Source organism: Talpa occidentalis, unplaced genomic scaffold (genome assembly GCF_014898055.3).
Source record: "Talpa occidentalis isolate TD23 unplaced genomic scaffold, MPIMG_talOcc4v2.1 talOcc4.2, whole genome shotgun sequence".
NCBI lineage: Eukaryota > Metazoa > Chordata > Mammalia > Eulipotyphla > Talpidae > Talpa > Talpa occidentalis.
Genome location: NW_023602073.1, coordinates 144,196,324 through 144,202,988, shown reverse-complemented (window position 1 = coordinate 144,202,988; position 6,665 = coordinate 144,196,324). Strand labels below are relative to the sequence as shown.

The 6,665-nt window shown below is 40.2% G+C and overlaps 1 long non-coding RNA gene across 1 annotated transcript; it reads right to left on the bottom strand.

Annotated features, from left to right (window-relative positions):
* Positions 1–3,896: 3,896 nt before the first annotated feature.
* LOC119253481 (uncharacterized) lies at positions 3,897–6,457 on the bottom strand. The gene is made up of 3 exons (XR_005127092.2): positions 6,340–6,457; positions 6,133–6,245; positions 3,897–4,079 (listed from the first exon to the last, which is right to left on the bottom strand). It is a non-coding gene; the product is annotated as an uncharacterized LOC119253481 (long non-coding RNA).
* Between the last annotated feature and the right edge of the window lie 208 nt (positions 6,458–6,665).

The window sequence follows — 6,665 nt, the reverse complement described above, 5'->3', positions numbered from 1 at the left end:
CTGGACTGAATGACTCAAAAAAACTTCTTTCTCCTTGAAAAATGCATTTCTTCTAGATGGAACTTTCCAAAATATTAATAAATATAGGTTGCCATCAACAGACAACCCCAAATGTATTTTTAAGTAAGAAAAATGACTATCTGGAATGTACTATATCAGGACCTAATACTGTACTTTCTTATGCAACACGCCCGCATGCAGCAGGAGTGTCTTGTCAAGGATGTAATACCATCTTTATGCTGGTATTCAAGGGAATCTTGATACAATCACCTCAAAACTTCCATAACAAATATGGTTTCACTGTTTCATGCTGTGACATTATGGGAAGCATCAAATTATTTCTTAAATGAAAATGAACTGAAGTTTGTTTTGAGATTTTCACAACTTCCTCAGAAATACCTGGGATATTAAAGGTGTCATAACAACCAATGGGATTCATTTTTTATGATCATTCATCAATGCTTTGTCCAGTGACTTGGAATAGCTTTTCTATTCTGTGCTAGGCACAGTTAAGTATGCAGTAAGGACACAGGAATTAAAAATTCAGTTCCTACCCACTTGGAGCAGACAATCAAATATCTTAATCAAAAAGCCCTGTCATTTGTTCTTAATTCTCATCATCATCACCACCATCAAGGTAACGTTGGTTAACAACACTGTGTGTGATTTCAGGATATAGGCTCACACCTCTTCAGATGTATGTTACCAAAGCCTCATAGTCCTCTACCACGAGATATTGGGGCTCTGTCTTGCTTGGTTCCTCATTCCCGCCCTTTCCCCCTTCCCCACCCCCGTAGCCTCAATTCCACAATCAGATTTCTAAGGTTTGTTTTGGTTTTCTTTTGTCTGTTCCTTTGTTTTGTTTCTTTATATTCTACATATGAGTGAAACAATCTGGTAATAGTGTTTTCTTGTTCACTTATTTCACATAGGATAATCCCCTTTACTTCAATCCATGTAGTCATAAATGGCAAGATTTTATCTTTCTTATGGCTGAGGGGTGTACCATTGTGTGGATAAACCACATCTTCGTAACCCACTTATCTGCCAGTGAGCACTTACATTGGTTCTAGAACTTGGTTATTACACATAGAGCTGCAGTGAGCATAAGAGTTCATATGCCCCTTTGAATTAGTGGTTTTTTGCTTTTTTTTTTTTTTCATTCTGTGGGTAGATACCCAGGAGTGGAATTGCTGGATCATGTACTAGACCTATTTTAATATTTTGAGAACCCTGTTTTCATAGGAACTGAGTCACTCTACATTCCCACTAGTAGCGTGAGAACACACAAAAGAAAACCAAAACAAACCTTAGTGTGAGAAGGTTGCTTTTTCTCACACTATCATCATCCCTTCACCTGTACAGTTCTGCACATGTTCTCTTTGATCTGGGGTGGTCTCACTCACTTTTCCTTGAAGGCAAGAAAGATCAAACTGCAAGCTGAAAAAAAACTTCAAGAAAGATGAATGGTGGCCTAGGGGTTAAGACTCAGTGCTACCACTGTGAAGGCCTACCAGTATGGCCTAAGTTCGATCCCCGGCCAGGGAGCTGACCCACATGGTGAAGCAGACCTCTCCTGTCTCGCCCGCTGCTCCCCTCAGCAGTGTATTTCAGTAGATCTGGCTGTGTGCTCCCCACTCTATCTCTGCTGAATCTTCTCACCCCTGCAACCTCTGGCCTGCAATCCAGTTATTTTATGCAAACTAAATAAACAAAAACTTTTTTTAAAAAAATAAAAAAGAAAGATGAATGGGCTGCTCAGCTCATGCAACTATCTGCCCTTAATTTTGAGCTACTTTCTCTAATACTGTGGTGTATTAGATATGTATTGCTGGACTCCCTTCCCACTATAAAGTTCCCAATTTCCCTCCATCTTATTCCATCCTCTGACTCACCATGGAGACTGTTGGGCTGGCTCAGCCTCAAATACACCTGCTCTTCCAGCCTTTTGAATCTGCTCAGCCATCCTGTGTTAGGGGAAGACCAGAAATTCTGAGTCCTGCCTCTCCTCCCATGTCTTCTCAATGGTTGATTGAAAGAGGCCCAGATGGGTCACAGCTGGGTACTTCTCTCCCCCTGTACACTTCCAAAAATCTCACTCAGGACTCCCCTGTGTAGACAAGGTTGAAAACTACAATGACCTTCAGGTCACTGGAGCAATGACATAATCAGTGATAACAACAATAGAGCACATACTGGCAATTTCTGAGCATTAACACATTCAATCCCCATAGCAGCCCCATGAACTGAACTAACTAGTGATATTATTCCCATTTTATAAATAAGTAGCAAAATAAAAACTAGGACCCCAGCCAAACTCTATAGGCCTTCTTTCCCCAAACAGAATCCAAAGTCCTTACTTTAAGCTTAATTTCTTTGTTTTCTATCAAAATACAGCCACACCCAGGAGAGGTCCTACACTATGAAAGTTTGCCTCAGTCTGTGAGTGGAGACTGACCCAGTGTTCACCATTCTTACTTATGAGTCAGCACCCAGGAGGCCCACACCTCCTGACCTTCCTGGAAGACAGGTTGAGTGTACAAGGCTGGGTTCTGGCCAGTGGAACATGAGTCCTTTTTAGATTAGACCAGAAAATACCTCACAGGTTGTTCACACTAGCCCTGCTTCTTCTGCATCCCAGGAGTTCCCGTGTCTAAGATGGCAGCATCGTGGGCCAGAAGAGGTTGGATTTCTGAGTCATCTCTTAGCTTAGAGCTTCACAGAAAGAGTGTTCACCTTGCTCCAAGCTGTGAGGAGCAAGAAATAAACCTTGATGTTGCCAAGCCCCTGAGCTCTGGAGGGTGCTCCTCTAGTGGCCAGGACCCTTATCCTGATGACTATACTTGCTGTTGTCATAAGGAAATACTCGTGACTGACTTATGTTCAATTTCTCAAACTCAGCACAAATATTCCAGATCTCATCGTAACCAAGAAGTAGAAGTTCAGCAACCACTGAGCCAAAACTCTAAGTCTGGAGACAAGACTAAGTCTTCACGAGCCAAAACAAAAAGAATCGAACAAAAACTCACCTGTGGGCAACTCAAGGGTACACATTCCCTAAAAACATTTCTTCTGAAAAATTTCTAAGATAATCGGCTCAGTCATCATATCCAGACTTACCTGGCTATTTTAAGCTCTATCTTAGAAAATCATTTCAGAATGTCCTTTTAAGTCTCCTAAAACCACCATATGTGTGAGTGGGTGAGTCGTGCCAGTTTTTTCCAACTGCTCATGGGATACAGAGGTTGCAGATGCTGTTCCAGTTAATCAATTACCACCCATATGGGGTGGTTTTAATCAGTGCTTTAAGATGCACCTGGAACTAATTAACTCTTGTAGGTAACAATAGCAAGAACACACAAGTGTCCCTGGACTGCAATGGGCCTGTTCGTTTTGTGCCACGCGAGGTTGTCAGTGTCCCACAGGGGCAGGGCCGGGTAGCTCACCCCAAAAGCAATCAAGTGATTATCTTGGTCTTCATTCTAATGATCGCTGTGCAAACTGTGATTAGCACAGCGTGATGGTCAGTGAGACTTAATTCTTACTGGATAAAGGCTCAGGTTATAACATATGTGAGGCTAAATTTGTCATGCAGATGTTGATCCACTTAAAATATTTTAAAAGTTTGGCAAGATATGTGGCTGGGATGTGACAGCTCAATGACAGATGGCTCAAATAAAAAAGACAACAATGGAAAAACTATATCATGTATGGCACAAAAATTAGCAATGGGCTGGGGCAGCTATCTGAAGACTCAATTCAAGGTTTAGTGTTCTCATATTTTTAAGTTATTAAGTGAATATTGAGATTTATTTTTTGTTCTATAATAGAGTATCCAGAGACAGAAGAAGAAAATCCTCCAGAAGAATATTTGAAAATAAAGAATGACATTTCAATCTGGATTTATTGTACATGCAATAGTATGGCAGAAACTAGGGAGAACAGAAAATTGTATAGAGCTTCATCTCGGGAACTTTTTGAATTAGGCAATAAGCTTGCTCTATATACAGGTATATCCCTTATTTAAAAGATGCTCCTTTGGTTCAAGGTAGTGTTTCTCAAAGAGCCACTTAAGGATGCTGTAAAAAAAGAGAAAGAAAGAAAGTAAGAATCACCTGGGATATTACATAAAAAATCAGATTCCCCAACCTCATCCCAGAGCTAATGAGTTGAAAGATCAGGGGCCTTGGCTTATAGGATTTTAACAATCACCATCTGACTCTAGAACCCTCAGTAAAGAGACCTCTTGGGAGAGATCAAGTGGGAGAAGTATGATGCATTAAAGACAGAAAACATGTTGCTTATTTACATGAGAACCCAGCAAAATTAAACTCTGATAGAAGTGATTTTTTAAATTGAGATTATAAAATCAGATTAAACAAGAAGTTAAATGTGTCTATCTAAATAAAACAGAGATAGACAAAAGGATACTATGGAAAATATAATGTTTCCAATTGAGATAAATTAGATGTTTAACTTTTTGTTGTATAAAATGGAAATAGAGATTTCAAATTATATATTTATAATAAGCAGTTAGACAGATATCACAGTCCCCACTGTGATTAGCAAACAGCTCGAGAGAATACCTTTTATTTTTTCTTTTCTATTCTTTGCACTGTTCACTTCCTTCTGTTTTTAACAACAAAGACTCCATACCAGTCAAAGGGGAAAGGTTTTGAAGTAGCTATTAGGAGCCAGTTTTCCCCTAAAACAGCACAATTCATCCTTCACATATCAGAACTCCTCAGTGGGAGGTTAAATTCTGAAAGCTGTTTGGTCAGGATTTAATATTACACCTTTCCATTTATAGCTCGGCGCCCTAATCTCCTGCATTCAAGATATTGGGAACCCCGTCCCTCCATCGTTGTTCAGAGACTGGTGCCAAGTGCCACTGGAAATAGATGTCACTTGAACAATGAAAACCTTATTTTCAAAGGAAAAAGATGAGATGGCCTACACTTTTCAGACCACAGGGAAGTTTCAGCACATTCAAGCCAGAATGTAAGTCGCAGGGAAAGGCAGAAACCCACAAGTGAAAAAACTGTAAGAAACTTGGTTATCTGCACAAGGAGCAGATTTTAGCTGCTCGGCACAATTCACGATGACGACTGGACCAAAATGTCTCCAGGGCAGTTGAGAGAAACATATTTTAAAAATTAGTATAGAACTGATTGGCATTTGGTTCCCCTTATAAAGAAAGTGGCCGGTCAGGCAGATGCCAGTACTTGAGGCAGGCACATCTTTGGCTGATCGTGAAATCCCCTGGTGCCTATGTGCCTCGTGGCGGTGTGCAGAAGGTGTGTATAAATACATTAACAAATAAATTTATTTTGAACAGATAGAAAGTAAAAATATCAAAGCAAGTAAAATGAACTTTCCTAAAACCATCAAGGAAAATCCCAGCATACATCCCATCACTGTACTGAGACTTACCCAATTACTCCCTAACCTTCTACCTTTCTCCACCTCTGCCCCGCTCACCTGAATCCCAACCACTGTCCCCTCTTGATTATACAACTAGGAACAGCTTTTGAAGGATCTTCCTGTATTGACTTGAGCCCATTTTCAAACTTTAATTCATATTTCAACCACAATCATCTTTTTATATTTCACGTCTGATCTACACACACACACCCCACAAGGCAACTGAAACCTCAACAATTCTCATTAGTTTTAAAATCAAAACCAAAATTCTTAATGTGGCCCAACTCCCAGCTACCGTCACAGGATCACGTGCCTTATCCTTCAACCCCGAGCCTGCTATTAGGTCCAAGAATGCATGAAGCTTCTCTGCTCTGGGCTTTAACACTTGCTGCGCCCTCTACCTGGAATGCGTCTCCCCCCTGATTCCATCCTATGTTGTAATAAAAATTCTTCTGTTAGACCTCGGCTCATGTAGGTCCTCCATAAGAAAGCGCTTCTCGGCCTCCATGTTTAGAGCATGTCGTGGATTACACAGTCTAAGCACCCCAGAGCTCTCCCCTGGGGCACTGAGGGGAATCATTACTTTATAGTCACTTATGTGATTCTTTGATTAAAATCTAACCTCTATACTATAGTGAATGTTCTATAAAGGCAGAAATTTTGTCTGAGTTCTGCTCCCCAATGTATTCCCATCAGCTAGCAAAGTACCTGGCATTATTGTAGGTTCTCAGTAAATACATGTTAAGTCATGAATCAATCAGAAGATCAATGATTGAAGGGTACCCTAGCCCAGAGTTTGTCATGCTTGTTGTTTTTAAAACCTGGAAGGCAAATAAATAAATAAATAAATAAATAAATAAATAAATAAAACCTGGAAGGCTCCCTCCTACTTGTCAAACATTTAAATGATTTAACCATTTTAGTAATGATGTGCAAAATATCAGCGGCAGACACCCTCTGGGACCAGAAGTCCATGCATTCCCTAGCAGAGGGGTCAGAGTAAGGAACTTCCAGAAACAATATCCACAGTGATTTTAGGTCCTTATGAAGTTTCTTGGGTATTTAGGCTAAAAATAACTAGTTCTAGAATGGCAACCATAGAATCTGATTTCATAAAGTTCAGAAAACAAAGTGTGGAATTACAAGTTAAAGAGCAAGGTGGTATCCATGGAAAGAGCTGGTATTTTCATGGGCTTAACACCAGATAATTCACTACTGAGGTCCAGATGAATGCCCACGTA